Raw genomic sequence first — 16,379 nt, 5'->3', positions numbered from 1 at the left:
GCCAAGCAGTTTCTTTATTATTTAACCAATGACTTTCCTCCATCATTTCCCCTTTTTCTGTTTAAACAAAAAAAAGGAAGGCTTTAACTTTAACATAGCAAAATTACATATAACAAAATAGTTAGAAAGCAAGAATTACAGTTACAATATTTACATCTACTTTATCTTTTATCATAACAAAGGAAAACTATAACTATAACTAACTATTCTTCAACTCCATCAAAGACTCCAGAAAGATACAGTATTACCTAAGCAAACAAGAAATAAGCAACTTTTAAACTCTAGAAATGACAGACGCCAACATATCATAACAACTTGATATCTACCGTCATTTATGCTAAGAAAATAAATAAGCTAGCTTTCTTTATTTATATATTTTCTTTATTTTCTCAGTTATTGTTTCTGTAGCAATTGTATCATAGTGACATTTTTAATAAAGTATTCATCAATGCTTTATGTTACTGCTAATATAAAAAGCTATTCACAGAAAGTGTTACATATTCAAGTGTCTCTTAAAATACCACAGATTGTTATTGGAGTTAGTTCTGTTATTATTATAAAGTCATGACAAAGACAATTAAAATATATTCAGTGTCTGCAAATTTACCAGTGGCATTTTATTGAAAGGTTATAACAGTGAAATAAATGAGATTTTAATTTTTTTCAAAGGGTTCAAATATCAGAGTATGGATGTAGCTCACTATTAGAATTTTACTTTAATCTTTTTAATAAAAGTGCCTAAAAGTATTGAATCATAATTTTGTTAAGGCAATAACATTATTTAAGTTACGTTTTAACTACATACTAGATGATTTTTAGCAAAAAATAAACTATTTACTATTTTCCCATTCAATTGTTCTTCCTTTACTTTCTCACAAAATAGTCATAAATATTAGATTTCACCAAACATTTATAAGAATGTGTTAACTTGACTAAAATAGTTAGAAAATTCTTCCCACTAATTTCAAGAGATTAGTGCTCCTGTTGAAGTCATGAGTGACTGTGACTTAGAGAATACACCTAAGGCGCTTGTACAGTCTGCATTGTGATAGTGCTAAAAGTCAGGCTCCACACCTGCAAGATCAGGAGGGGGAAACTAACACAAGACTTCCACTGTGACGTCACCAAACGAATGTCCTCCTTTGAGAAGGACTGAGATAGTCATAAGGTTTGAGGAACACTAATTGTTGCCTGTGGGACTTGAACCCTTTCCCCTTCATGCAGGCCCTGTCTGTTCCCGCTCTTCTGTGGTGTCCAGCGTGTCAAGCATTTCTGCTATCACCCAAAGCTTGATCACAGCAGCAAGTTCATACTTGTCTGCCTTCCTCTAACTGAACATCTTGGCCAGGTCTCAAAATGCACCCTTCTCTCAAGGAAACCATATCAACTTTCCAAACAGCCTTGGAATTCCTTTTCTCTGGATCTTTCTTTTCTCCATTGTCCTTGTGGTATACTTCTTATTAACTGTTGGAACAGCCTTCCAATACATGTTACCTCATTCAGTGTTGTCTTCATCCAAGAAATTTCTCAATACTCTGCAACATTGTATTTTGAAATCCATACTGAATGATATTACTCTGTTCCTCAAGGTCTTTAAATGCCTGGCAGTGTCCTTCCAAGAAGATGTAAGAGCTCACACTGGAAGCTTTGTTATCTAAGAGACATTCTTGACTGGATCTGAGTCACATCACTGTGTCTTATTTCTCAGGATTCTTCAAGTTCCCTAATGTTGCACAGTCTTGTTCTGTTTTCTTAGAGCAATCTTCCTCATAAGCATCCCATGACTACAATACAAGCTGAAAAAATCCAGCTCAGAGTCTCTGCCTTTTAAAGGAGCTCATTCCACCTATATCACTTTATTCAGAACTGCTTCTGGGTTCTTCCCCTAGAACTCTGTGTCAGTGACATCCAGCTGAACCACAGCATTAAATAATTTAACATAGATGTTCTTCCCATGGACCTCAGTGTCAGCCTCCATCCAGCTGAACCACTGCACATGCATTCATTCACTGAGCCTCCGAGGGAAATATCAACAGTTCTTTTCATTATGTCCCAAGTGATAAAGGAATATTTGGCTTAGTCTGCTATGTGACTATGCTCTTATACACAATAAAGATTTGTCACTGGTATTGGTTTAATTAAATGCTGATTGGCCAGTAGCTAGGCAGGAAGTACAGGTGGGGGACCAGACAAGGAGAATTCTGGGAAGAGGAAAGGCAGAGAGTCAGTCACCAGCCAGACACAGAGGAAGCAGGACGAGAGTGCCTCACTGACAAAAGGTACTAAGTCATGTGGCTAAACATAGACAAGAACTAAGGGTTAATTAAGCTCTATGAGCTAATTAATAATAAACCTGAGCTAATAAGTCCAACCATTGATTATTAATGTAAACCTCTGTATGTTTCTTCAGGATTGAATGACTGTGGGACTGGGAGGGACAGAAGTTTCCATCTACATTATTCAGTAGTGGTTTTAGAAAAATGAACCCATGACATTGCAAAGTATTTCAGACACAACACTCTCTGTGTTCTATCAAGTTTCTATTCTCATTAGAAAATAACATGAAAATGTGTTTTTAAAAATGTGATTTGAGGGGGCTGGAGAGATGGCTCAGAGGTTAAGAGCATTGCCTGCTCTTCCAAAGGTCCTGAGTTCAATTCCCAGCAACCACATGGTGACTCATAACCATCTGTAATGGGGTCTGGTGCTCTCTTCTGGCCAGCAGGCATATACACAGACAGAATATTGTATACATAATAAATAAATAAATATTTAAAAAAAATGTGATTTGAAATAATTTGTACATCTTAAAAGAAAATTCTTGCCAATAAATGATCTTTTTATTAAATTATGTTTCCTTTAACAAAAGCAAGTCATAAATTGCTATGTTCTCTTTCACTTTTTCAAACTTGAAAGTCTTGATAAAATATGAAAGAAAATGCGAAAATTTATTTGTCATCCACAGATGCTACTTGATGATTTAAATAGAAAGTCTAGGAGAGGGAGAAGAAAGAGGGATTAGGAGGGAAGAAGAAGAGGAGGAGGAAGAGGAAGAGGAGATGGAGGAGAGAGAGACGGGGGGAAGGAGAAAAACCAAAAAGAAGGGATAGAGGTAGGGAGAAAGTGACTTAGACTAACTCAGGAAATCTTAAATGCTTTGGAATTATTCTTTTAGAACAGAATAGTCTTTCTCTAGTTGTTTTGTGTCATAACTGAAAGAATATGAATAATTCACTATCTAATGCTGGCAAAAGTTTCACTTTTATCATAAAAATTTCAAGAAATCACATTATTTCTTTGGACTAATTTCTCATGTAAAAGGATTCTGAAGTTTACATTAAGCATATTAATAAGTGTTAATCTCTCAAGATATAACTTTCTAAATAGCATAGCACATTTGTAGACAGAAACAAACTTCATAGCATTCAGGATAGTGTTGATTTCATTAATTTTAGTCAGGCTTAAGGTCATTTTGGGATAAATGAGATTTCTGTGTGTATTTCAGGCATTTGTAATAATGTGATGATATAGTATTTCATTTTGTGTTTTCATTTTAGTCTCAGAAATAAGACAATATTTCCAAGCACTGCTCAATGAGTCTGTTGAATTTTGTGTCTGCTGTAGGAATTCCTACCGCCAGAAGCCTTTAAGTTACCCACCCACCTGGGCGTGGCCTTTTACACTTTATATGCCAATGTAAAGTGCATGTGCAGCCTCTTTCCTTGCTGCTGGATTTGATTGCAGTTCCCCGTTCGAGCAGAGGATTGTGATCTGTGATTCTAAATAAATACCTTTTCTTATGCTCAATTCTGAGCTAGTGCGGGATTTCTCTTTTAGCGTCCATCTTCACACACTCAGAATTCTGGATACAGATCAGCAAATCATACTCAAGTCATTGTTTGTACCAGCTATGTTTTCACTGATGAACCAGCTATGTTTTCACTAAGGATCCAACATCTTGATTAAGAAGAGATATTTAAAAACTGTAGAGATAATGTAATTCATTCTTTAATCAACAAGAGTACCTGTATTTTAAACTTTATTTTAATTAAAACTGAAACTATATTGTATGTATATATATAATATATATATATTTAAATATCAGCATATGGATGAGATATTAATTTTATGGTATTATGTAAAACGCTATAAATATTTTGTAAGTTCATTATTTATTAGAATAAAACTAAAGAAGAATTAGTTCTCTCTCTTCTCTCTCCTATTCCCCCAGGCCTCCTCACTCTCTCCCTCTTTTCCTTCCCTATCTCTCTCACCCTCATTCTCCTTCCAGTTCTCTCTCTTTCTTTGTCTCTCTCTTTCTATGTAAAATGGAGCAAATATACTTTATATTCTTTTATTTATTTATTTATTTTTATTCTTTTTAAATTAAGATTTCCACCTGCTCCCCGTTTCCCATTTCCCTTCCCCTCCTCCCACATATTGCCCCCTCCCCTCCCCCTATCTCCACTCTTCTTCTCCTCCCCCCACTCCATTCCCCCTCCCTCTCGATACTGAAGAGCAGTCCAAATTCCCTGCCCTGCGGGAAGACCAAGGTCCTCCCACTTCTATCTAGGTCCAGGAATGTGAGCGTCCAAACAGGCTAAGCTCCCACAAAGCCAGTTCATGTATTAGGATCGAAACCTAGTGCCATTGTCCTTGGCTTCTCATCAGCCTTCATTGTCCGCCATGTTCAGAGAGTCCAGTTTCAACCCATGCTTATTCAGTCCCAGTCCAGCTGGCCTTGGTGGGCTCCCAATAGATCAGTTCCACTGTCACAGTGGGTGGGTGCACCCCTCGTGGTCCTGACTTCCTTGCTCATGTTCTCCCTCCTTCTGCTCCTCATTTGGGCCTTAAGAGCTCAGCCCGTTGCTCCAAATTGGGTCTCTGTCTCTATCTGGATCCATCGCCAGATGAAGGTTCTAAGGTGATATGCAAGATATTCATCAGTATAGGATATACTTTATATTCTAGTGACTTTCTTTTGCCACGATACATAGCATGACCAAAAATAACTTGGGAAGAAAAGCTTTATTTGACTTGCAGGTTATAGTCCATTGTGGTGAGAAACCAGGGCAAGAACTCAAGGCAGATTCTTAAAGATGAGCTTGAGCAGAGGCCATGGGGAGAGAGTATAACTTTTTGACTTGCTCTCATTGGCTCACTCAGTTTGCTCTCTGATACAACCCAGGACTACCTCCCCAGGAGTGGCAGTACCCATAGTGAGCGGGCCCTCCCACATCAATCATTAATCAAGAAAATGCCCCACAGGTGTCTGCACAGATCAGTCTGGTGGAGGCAATGAATTTGGGGTCCCTTTTTCCCCATTGACAAAAAGTTACCAGCACATGCACATAACATCACACTCCTTATGTCTAAGGTGTTTACACATTTCTAAGAGTCCTTCTAATATTCACCTAATGCTCAAGAAGACGATAGTGTCACATATGTCTCCTGGGCTTTGCACATCTAAAAGCTCTGCTGTGCCATTCTAGGTGATAACAAAATAGATAGCTTTATAAAAATATACTGAACTAAAGTGGATTCATTGTGATTAAACATGTAGTAACCTCTACCATATGCATTTCTGTCTCTTTATAAAGAATAGGTAATTATATATTAAATTAACTATATCATATTATTTACATTATATGTTATTATATATTATATAATTATATGTGATAATATATAATTCAATTACTAAAAGAGCATTTGTGCATGTTTGGCAAAGAGCAAGTTGACCCACACAGTCCACAGAACTGCTGACCTTGAATAGTATTAAACATAAGAAACAGAAGGTGTCCCATTTCTTTAAAAAATGAATTACATTTTTCACCATTATTTAAGCAAATGTATTTATATTTTCTCTCTACTACTAAGTATGGTTCCTTTTTGAAGAGATTTCCATCCTCTTCTGGGATGGTATTTTTCTTAATGCTCTTGTCCTGCTTTCTGAGTCTTTCATCAGGTTTGGTTATATGATATTCACTCTTGACAAGTTTTAAATAGTATTTCTGTGGAAATACTGAGTGGAATAGGTAACACTCAGGACACTGATCACTCTGGTCTCCTCTCTTTTAAGATGACACATGGTGTAATTAGATTAAAACGAAGCTAGTATATTGTCCTTGTGCTGGTTCATAATCCAGCATCAGCCCTGATTTTATTGACCTATTTGCCATCTGAATAAACCTAGAGATCAGTTGTTCAATACTTAATTTGCTAAGATAAATCCAAGAATTTCACATCAAAGCCATTTTAATTATGTAATACAAAGCTGCACATGAATTCACATATCAAAGGAATATTAAATGCTCATGTAACATATTCACAAACTCTGAGAAGCTATTAAGCCCAAGAAGAGAACAAGCAGGTTTTCTAATTACAAATATACATTACAAACTCTATCGCCTCATTTTGAATCTTTACATGTCCTCTCAACATAAAAGTTCCCTTTCTGAGCTCACAAAGATGTGCAAAAAATGCAAGAGAAAGGTTACACGCACCTGTATTGACCCTGTCACTAACTTCCCTGTGCTGTGTGACAGTCCCCATATTTTCCTGAGAGCTTAACTACATCTTTATTTTCCTTAAGCATTTAAGTGTGACCGACTGTCAAGGTCTTAAACTGAAGTCAAATACTATTCGGGCTTTTATATTCTGGAAAACGAGAGGACTGCCATAGAAATGAAACCAAAAAGATAAAACAAGCGAGTATGGGTACTTTCTGAAAGGAAATCAGGGGATAGTAGAACAGCTGAGAGTAAAAACAGCAGCGAAGGAGATGTGGCGCTCACCAGGCACTGGCAGGGGCCGAGCATATCTCCATTGTCTTCCTTATTCTCCCCAGTGACTTGATGGGTTGGGGATATTTTAATATCACTCCAACATAAAGGAAACTGAAGAACTGGGATGGTGATAAAAGACTAAACAGTCATGTGTCCGGCAAGGAGACTCACTGTGATCTGGCCATCTTCAGTTCCATGATCCTCAGAACTGATTGTGCACACAAGGCCTCAGTTACTTTGCTTGCACAGAGCGTGGGACATGCTAGACCAGACAGACTGGACATTGCTGCTGAAGGAATGCCAAACTCAGGAGTTTGAATGCATATCCTCAGGAAGGATTTTCTGCTTCTGTGACCAGCAATTGTTCTATTATACTGAAAATGGGAACAATGATGCTTTGGGGGAAATTTGGGAAGTTATTCCATTGCACATACCTTCCTTTATTCCTGATTTAATGGCAGTCAGTAAACAGGAGCTCCTGCTTTCTGGAGGCAGAGATATCCAATGCATCTTGTACCTTTTCAACAATAATCCTCAAAGATTTCCATTATTAGGAGAAGTGAGGAATGAAGCTGACAAAAAATGATAGAGGTACTTGACCTTGCAAGCGACTCCAAAGTTGCATAACACATTTGAGGAACATATAGCATTAGAATTCTTTCTGCTGCGTTCAAATGATGCTAAAATATAAATCATGATTGTGTGAATTGTATTTTATATATTCAGTGTAGTCCATCATACAATGAAACCAATAAGATTGTTTCAAAAATTAGTCTTCTAGGAGAAATAGTAAGGTAATTCTTGCTGATAGTGTTCCTTAGCTGGGGATGCTGTGACTGGTTCTCATGCACCTAGCGAGGTGGTGAGGAACAAACACGTACGTATACATGAACACATGCAAATCAAATAAAACATTTTATTAACTATAAAAAAACTCCTAGGTTTCTGAGAGAGCAAACACATCTGTAGGTGTAGTTTACAGTCGTGATGCTACGAATAACTTTATAGTTACAAATTCAATGAAAATGCTTTAACACTAAGACGAGGATACCAGGTCTCATTACAGACGGCTGTGAGCTACCAGGTGGTTGCTGGGAATTGAACTCAGGAGCTCTGAAAAAGCAGCCAATGCCCTTAACTGCTGTACCGGGTCTCCAGCCTGCCAAACTGAGCTGGGCCCTCTGAGTGTGAGTGACAGTAGAGGCTTGGTCAGTTTGTGAAGGTCACTGGCAGTGGCACCAGCATTTATCCCTGGTACATGAGTTGGCTTTCTTGAACCCGTTCCCTGTGGTGGGATGCCTTGCTCAGCCTCGTTGCAGCAGGTAGGGGCTTCGTCCTGCCTAAACTTAATAGGCAGGGCTGTTTGACTCCCCATGGGAGGCGTTATACTCTCTGAGGAGTGAATGGGGGGTGGTAGGCTGTGGGAGGTGTGTAGGGGGGAATAAGGGAAGAGGAGGAAGGGAGAACTGTGGTAGCTATGTAAAATAAATCAGAAAATTTAAAAGAAAAAAAACAATAAGAAGAACTAAACTTTAAGTTTCACTAATAATTTTCTTTCATAAAATACTGCCACATACATATTCAACTGAAGAAGAAAAGCACTTCCATTTTCTTACATTTTGTGATGCATTGACAATGATGATTGAGATTGACTTCTTTATAGCTGAACAAGTTTTGATAGGTCTTATTTATATCTCATTTGCTCACACATGTCACTTAAGAGGGGGCAAATTGGAAAAGGAAATGACTAACTTTTGAAGAATACATCAAGCTATTTGTTGCAATTATGTTTCTCTAGGATGAATATCAGATTTTATCTGCTACATGTGTGAATAAATATTTTAAGGCATCATTCTGGCTGTGATTTCCCTCATCTAACTTCTCAAAAACTTTCAGTAGCACTTCAGGCCTAAGACAGGCCCATCTGTGTCTCCAACATCTGTAATCCAACTTCTTCACGGAGCCACATGATAGGGTGTTCAAGGAGAGTGAAGTCAGGGCCAAAGCCTCTTTAACAGTCCCCTCATGAACTAGCCATTTATCTTTTCTGAATTTTATTTTTCTCAAACACGAAATGGGTGAAAACAATGATACCAACTCCGAAAATTATTATTATTATTATTTTGGAAAATGAATGGACCAAGAAAAGAATTTTAGAGTCCTTTATAGTCCTAACTATTGTTATGATCTTATGTAAATTTATCAAAACTGTATGAAGTAGCAGTTTACATTTCTGATTTTTGATATTGAGAGCAACCTCAAGGCTGAGAAACCTGGCTTTCACTACCCGCTGTCACAGACCTTAGAGGCACTGTAGACAGAGCTACAACTCAGGCTGCTGACACAAAGTCCCTTTATTTTCTTCTTGAGCAGTTCTTGTGCCGTTATCCAGATGAATTCTTCCTGGGCTCTCAGCCTTATGACCAGGTATTGCTTGATGTTTTCAGCACTGATAACGTTGCAGTGAATTTAAAGCTTATCTCTAAATACTATTTCCTTTTCTGTTGATATTTTAAATAGAAGGTGCCATTACACAGCCCAGCATGGCCTTCAACTTGATTTTTCTTGCTTTACTCTCTCAGGGATTAGGATTATAGATGTGTGCTTCCATACCTGGAGGTGCATGCATATTGAATACTTTCATTCACATAAAGGTCAGAATTACACTGATTGGTGCTCTCGTGAGGCAGAGGCGGGTGGAACTCTGTGTTTGAAGTCAACCTTGTCTTACAGAGACACCCTGTCTCAAAAACAACAACAACAACAACAAAAAAAAAAACAACAAAAAACCAACCACCCAAACAAACATAAACCAATCTATATGGGTAATAGAAAAAGAAAAGATCTCCTGAGTAAATTGGGAGCATGGGGACCTTGGAGGAGGGTTGAAGAGGAGAGGGGAGAGGCAGGGAGGGGAACAGAGAAAAATGTAGAGCTCAATAAAAGTTAATAAAAATATAACAACAACTAGAATTTTATTCAAAGAATGACTCTGGCTTTGAATAACAAATTTAACAAATTCTCTCAGAGTCTGAAGGAGTAGCATTTGCTTAACACTTTCTACAATTGAAAGAGTGTGTACAAACCAAAACAATACCCATAGGATTTTTATGGATGACATTGATAATATATTCAGCACACTCATTTTGTTTTTGTTTTTTTCTGACAAAGGAACTCGTGTATACCTCTGAGACTACACACCAAGAAAGCAATAATCACCTCAGAGCATATGACCTGACTTCACTACACCGCAATCCCAATAAAATTTCTGTTCCCGTTAGTCGACAAAGCTGTGTTTGTTTGTAAAACAGCATTAGTTTTAGAATCGCAAGTTGTAAGCTCCCAAACTGCAGAGAGAAAGAAAATGCATATCAGGAAAATTTTGAAGTAGTAGAAAGTGAAAAAGAACCTGAACACAGAGATTTATAACAGTGTGTGCCAAATCTTTTTTATGAGAACCATTTTTAAAAGGTTCTACAGAAATGTGATTATGATAAAAATAAGATCACTAATGTGCATGTCCTTATGCCATTAACTTATATAGACATATTAAATATTATCTTTCCCAAACTTCCTTTTGAAGATAAAGAAGATGCTAATGTGTTCTTAAAAAGTGTCATCTACATGTTTTGTCATAAAAATAAATAAAGAAATAAAATCTGTATGGGTGTGTATTGAAATCTCTTAACTGATAAAGCACTTCCCATCAACAAGAAGGTTCAATAATATAAAGTGATAATCCATTCAAAATTTGACTGCTTTGTATAAAACTAACATTAATCTCACCAATCAACCTTAAGAACACTAAAATCAGTCATTAGCCCTAGTTTTATGTGGCACTAAAATATTGGGATTGAGCTGTACATGATTCCTGGAGACAAACATCAATGTCAACCTAAATTACAATTTTCCTTTGAAACAACAGCAGGAAGCATGTCACATAATGGTCTTATCTATCGCAGTATTTCAGAACAAAGAGATTGAGATACAACTTATAAAAATACCTTTCCATTCCTTTTGTTCTTGGTGTTTTATTATTATGAATAATACATTTAACTAAAATATAAGTACAACACTTCCCTCTTTCTGGTTCCTTCCTCAAGCCCCTGTTCTCAAAAATATCCTCTTTATTTTATCGTTGTCATATATTATTTACTTTTCTGATATATGTGTGCATATCCATATACACTTATATGTATCATATATGATTTTATTTACATGTAAAATGGAAGGTCACTTGAGGATTTATCATATAAGCTTGTTGTCATTTGTCCTTCCCCTCCCAAGCTCATGAATCTGTAGCATTAAAATTGTGAAAATCATCATCATACCAAAAGCAATCTACAGATTCACTGCAATCCTAATAAAATATACCCACAGCATTCTTCATACAAATAGAAAAAGAAATTCTAAATTCATGTGGAACCATAAAGGACCCAGTGTAGCTCAAAAAATCCTTAGCAAAAAGAATAATACTGGCAGTATTGTCATTCTAGAATTTAAGGTATATTGTAGACCTATGTAAATAATAAGGTACTGGCTCAAAACAGGCATGTAGAGCAATGAAATAAAATAGAAGACTTAAACAAGTTACTGGTAACTAGTTTCATTTGATATTTTGACAAAGAGACAAAAAACACACTGGAGAAAAGATAGCACCTTCAACAAATGGTATTGGGAAAACTGGATGTCAACATGTAGCAGCATGAGACCACTCGCTATCTCTCTCTGAGGGTTTGTGTGTGCTGTCAGGAAGAACTTCCTTGACAATGGGTGGTAACTAAATGAGATAATGGGAGGGAAAATAAGCAAAACGTGTATAGATTGTAGTCTGGGTGTGTAAAAATCTCTTAAATGATAAAACATTTTCCCCATACCAGCAAGAAGGTTCAAATGTTATAAAAGTGATAATACATATAAAGGTTGATTACATCATATAAAACTAACAGTAAACCTCACTAAACACCTTGAATCAAGCCATTACCCTTAGTTTTATGTGGCACTAAAATCACCCTGTATAAAACTTAGCTTCAAATGGATCAAAGACCTCAGTTTGAAATCTGAAACCCAAACACCAAAACTGCTAGAAGAAAAATGGATGCAGTAGTTTGTCAGATGTAGATTTAGGAAAGGACTTTCCGAACAGGATTACATTAGTCAAAAAATCCGGTCCAAAAATTGACAGCAGGGCCCTCATAAAACGTAAAAGTCTATGTAGCCAAGAAAATAATCAAGGGAAGAAGAAATGCGCAGAATGGGAGAGATTCTGCCATGTGTGCCTCTGATGGAGGATCAATATCCAGTTCTACAAAGAATTCAAACAACAAACAGTCAAATAAATAAATAAACAAGCCAATTAGAAATGGGCTCGGAATCTAGCCAAAGAGTTTTCAGTAAAATAGATATAAATAGCTAAGAAATACATCACAATGTGTTCATTATCCCTAGCAGTTAGTGAGATGGCAAATTAAAACAACTTAGAGATCTCATCTTACCTCAGTGAAAATAGCTTAGATCAGTAAAACAGATGACAACAAACATTGGCAAGGTTGTGGGGAGAGGAGAGTGCACATTCCCTGATTGTTTGAATTGAATTGAATGCTGCCATGATGAAAATCAGTATGAAAAATCTTTGAAAAGCTAAAAATAAATCTACCATGTGACTCAGCTATACTGCTTCTTGCCATATGTCCGAAGTTGAAACATCATAATTCCTTGCATTTTTTTGGTTTTCCCTTCTGTGTATAAGGGCTTTGTACTAACTGACCAATATGGGTAAACATTCAGCTCAACTCTTTAGTGATTTTGGTCACATGAGCCAGGCAAGGAAAACTAGTCAAATCCCGGGAATGAGAATGTGACTCCATTTCTTTGGCATCTCTCATTTATCAGCTTTCTGTTAATTAATTAACTTCTCATTAATTAATTTCAGACCTTGTCACTTGTGTCACAATCTAACTGCTTATGGGGAGTCTGGATGATGTCATAATTCCATAAAATACATACATATATATATATATACATATATATATATACCTAAAAAAACTAAAACCCCAAAATTCAACCAGTTCTCAAAAAGTAAATCGAAGATCCCAGCTCAGAGCAGCTGTATGGGATCAATCATTCGTATTCAATGCCCTAGAGTGACTAGTCAATTATTTTCATAGATGAATAATAATAGCTGGAATCTACAGTGTTCTTGGGAATTTAAAATTCCTGCCTGTTGTGTGCAAACTTATTCCTTCAATTCAAGTCAGTTCTACTTAAGAAAAATAGTAATAAAAATCTAAATGACTTTCACTCAAAGAAAGTGAAAAAAAAACAACCGAAAAACTCAACATCACATAATCACATCTCTCCACTTCTTAAATGTTTGAGGAACAAACATGTTTCTCAATTCTCACTCTTGGGATGTTTACCTTCAAGAATTTATTTAAAAATTAAATTGTCATCCATCTGGTATTGTAGGTGTAAAACATCACCTTTCCGGTTGAAAGAGACAACACATTGATCTTGCTTTTGCCGTGGAGAGGAGCTGAATAATTTCTGTGTTGTCAGGGAGCACCGTGCACATCAGGATCAGGAACAGCTGGGTGAGTGAACCCCAGGACTTGGCATCCCCAGCCTGGGTGGATTTTGGAGCACCCTGCTCTCTGTACTCACTTGGATGAATGTAAATGAAAAACCATTTAACTTTCTAACTGGTACACCGAATAATCGTGAAAGAATATCCCAAGGGCAAGCTTTGCCTTGCAACCCATATGGCCAGGCATCTGCTTAACACTTCCTCCAGCACCCAGGGTGAAGATAGAATACACTTCTTAAGTCAAATGAGTGAATCCTTGGGAGACAAGACAGGCAACAGAGGACACAGAATGACCTAAAAAAAATAATAATTGTGTTTGTTTCGATATTGCTCATCAGAAAGGTGAAATTAGTTTTTTTTTTTTAAGTAAAATCTACTTTGAAATTGGAGATTTTGCATTGCCTACCATCTAGAAAGAACTACCATGCTGCTTACTTAGTTATTCCAATTAATAAGTAGAAAGATGGTTTGTGTGAATAAAGTAAGAATGATTGAGATACCAGATGGAGGAAATAAGAAAATATGCATTGTATTTCTTTTAAATGTTTCTTTTCCAGGCAGAATGTAACAATTTTACTTGTTCTTCCCCACAAGGTTGAGAAGTGATTTTTGCAGCAAAACCTGAATTGGGGCAACCCTCAGTGGTCAGCCCCTTGGTCACAGGGTTGTGTTTCTATACTATGATCTAAAGCAGAAAAACTTTAAAACAAGTGCATATTCCCATGGACACATAACTTCCTCCTAGAGCAGATCTTGAGGTGTGAAAGGGAACATTATAAAACCCCAGAATTAAGATGCGGGCAAGGAAACCAGACAGAAGGATGCTCCGGAGGGTAGAGGTAGCAGTTGTGAGGATGCAGCTACCAGATGCTATGGAGTTGTGGCTGCCAGATGTCTCAGATCTCTCCAACCACTTGCCAGGCATCCCACAGCTATTTTTACTGCTGCTTCTGGCATATTGCTCATGTCTACCGTAGCCCTTCTTCCTCCCTTATTTCTGTGACTCTGGGCTGCCTGGAACTTTTCCTAACTTCCTCACACACATATTTTTTTCCTGTAAAATAATACATTTAGTATTCTGTGAAAATATTGGCCTGTGTTTGCCATCCCCTGTTTTATTCTTCTCTTCAGTTTTCCATCCATTCACACTTAATTATCATGGTACCTTAAGGACTTAATGTATTGTCAATGTCTAAAATACTTGTCATTCTGTGCCTTCCTCTTTCTCTCCCATGCCACACTTACCCTTCCTTTGTTGTTTTCCTGAAGATAAATGAGAGTCTGCTCAAACATTCACTCACTTAAATCACAAACGGAACATCACCTTGGATTTTTCCTGTCTTGCCACCCCACCATAAATGTCTGCCTCTAGGAGTTTCCAAGTTCAGTTTTTCTTTGTCAAACTTAAAGCTTTTGATTAAACTCAGATCTTCTTCTACTTGAATTTTCTCTGTGTCATTGTAGGGGTTTTCTATTGCTGTGAAGAGGCATCATGACCATGGCAACTCTTACAAAGGAAAACATTTATTTGGGGCTGGCTTACAAGTTCAGAGGTTTAGTTCATTATTGTCTTGAAAGGAAGCATGGTTGCATATAGGCAGACAAGGTACTAGAGAAGGAGCCAAGAGTTATACATTTGAATCGTTAGGCAGCAGGAAGAAAGACAGCCACTGAGCCTAGCTTGAGTATTTGAAAGCTCAAAGCCCACCACCCAGTAACACACTTCATCCAATAAGGCCACATTTATTCCAATATAGCCACGTGTCTTAATTTTTTTAAATAATTCCACATTCTTTCTCTCAGTTGACTATCACTAGGTCCAGGCATGGAAGAGAGAAAGTCTAAAAGAGCTTCCAGTGCCAGTGGAAAAATCTCTAGGGATGTGTCTAAGATAGTCTAGCACATTCAGGGACTGCCAGACCCTCTTAACTCCTACATTCCCTTGTCTGTGAAGATGTTTCACCGTACTCTTTCATGTTTATTCAATCTGATTTGGGGACATTGTTCCTACTTTTTGAAGCACTTTTCTATTCATAGCCAAACTAAATATTTTATCAACATTTCACGTTCATATCAGGCATAAGCACATCTGTAAGAATTTCACTAGATTTGTCATTGTGTGCCTTGTGTTTCTCTGTATTTACTGCTGTTTTATATGTGCTCAGCTATGATGAATTCATTAGTATCTGAATTTTTCTATCAGAATAGAATTGTTTATTTTTTGTTTTATATTTATGCTGGAACTGAAACCACCACCTACAGGGCAAGCAGTGTAACAGTGAGCTATGCTCCTAACCTGACAGTTTCCCAGGACATTGTAAGTTCCTTGAAAGCATGGACTCATTGTTTATATAATAAATATCAATAATTAGTTTAACTGATTAAGCTCATAATATTGGTTTTATGATTAATTACATTCTATTTATGATGTGTCACTGGGGTTATGCTCTCGTTTGTAGGACTATAAGGCTTTCACAAATGAAAGAATAGAGTCAGTCAGTTGTGACTGTCTAGTACTCAGCTAGCATGATGTAAATTATAGAACAGCGATACTGGGTAAATTGTGGTTCCCTTGAAGAACACTACACCTCAAGGGTGTAAAGAGACTGCAAAGAGACAAGGTTGGATAAACCCATCAGTTTTGTCATCTTCAGTTATGTTTAAATTATGAGTCTGACATTTTTCAGTTTTGTAATAATGCCCATACTTAGTTCAGACATGCATATTTGGCTTCTTCTTATTCTAATATTTCAGTGTTAGGATCATCGTGCTGTGGAGTGTCATTTTTATTAACTTCAGAATACAAAGTATTGGGCTTAGTTATTCCATTTTTAAAACACATTCTTATACTTGTTCGTATTTTTCTTCTTCCACCAATGCCCTCCCCTTTCATCCCTGCCTTCGTCTGGTTGTTTTGCTTCATATCCTACCAAATTGTCCCCTTCCTGCTTTTGTGTACAGGTATTCAATTACTATCTTTTCATATCCTATCTAAAGATCACTGCCTC

This window comes from Chionomys nivalis, chromosome 14, assembly GCF_950005125.1.
Source record: "Chionomys nivalis chromosome 14, mChiNiv1.1, whole genome shotgun sequence".
NCBI lineage: Eukaryota > Metazoa > Chordata > Mammalia > Rodentia > Cricetidae > Chionomys > Chionomys nivalis.
The sequence above is the reverse complement of the archived record's forward strand: the minus strand, read 5'-3'. Positions refer to the sequence as shown.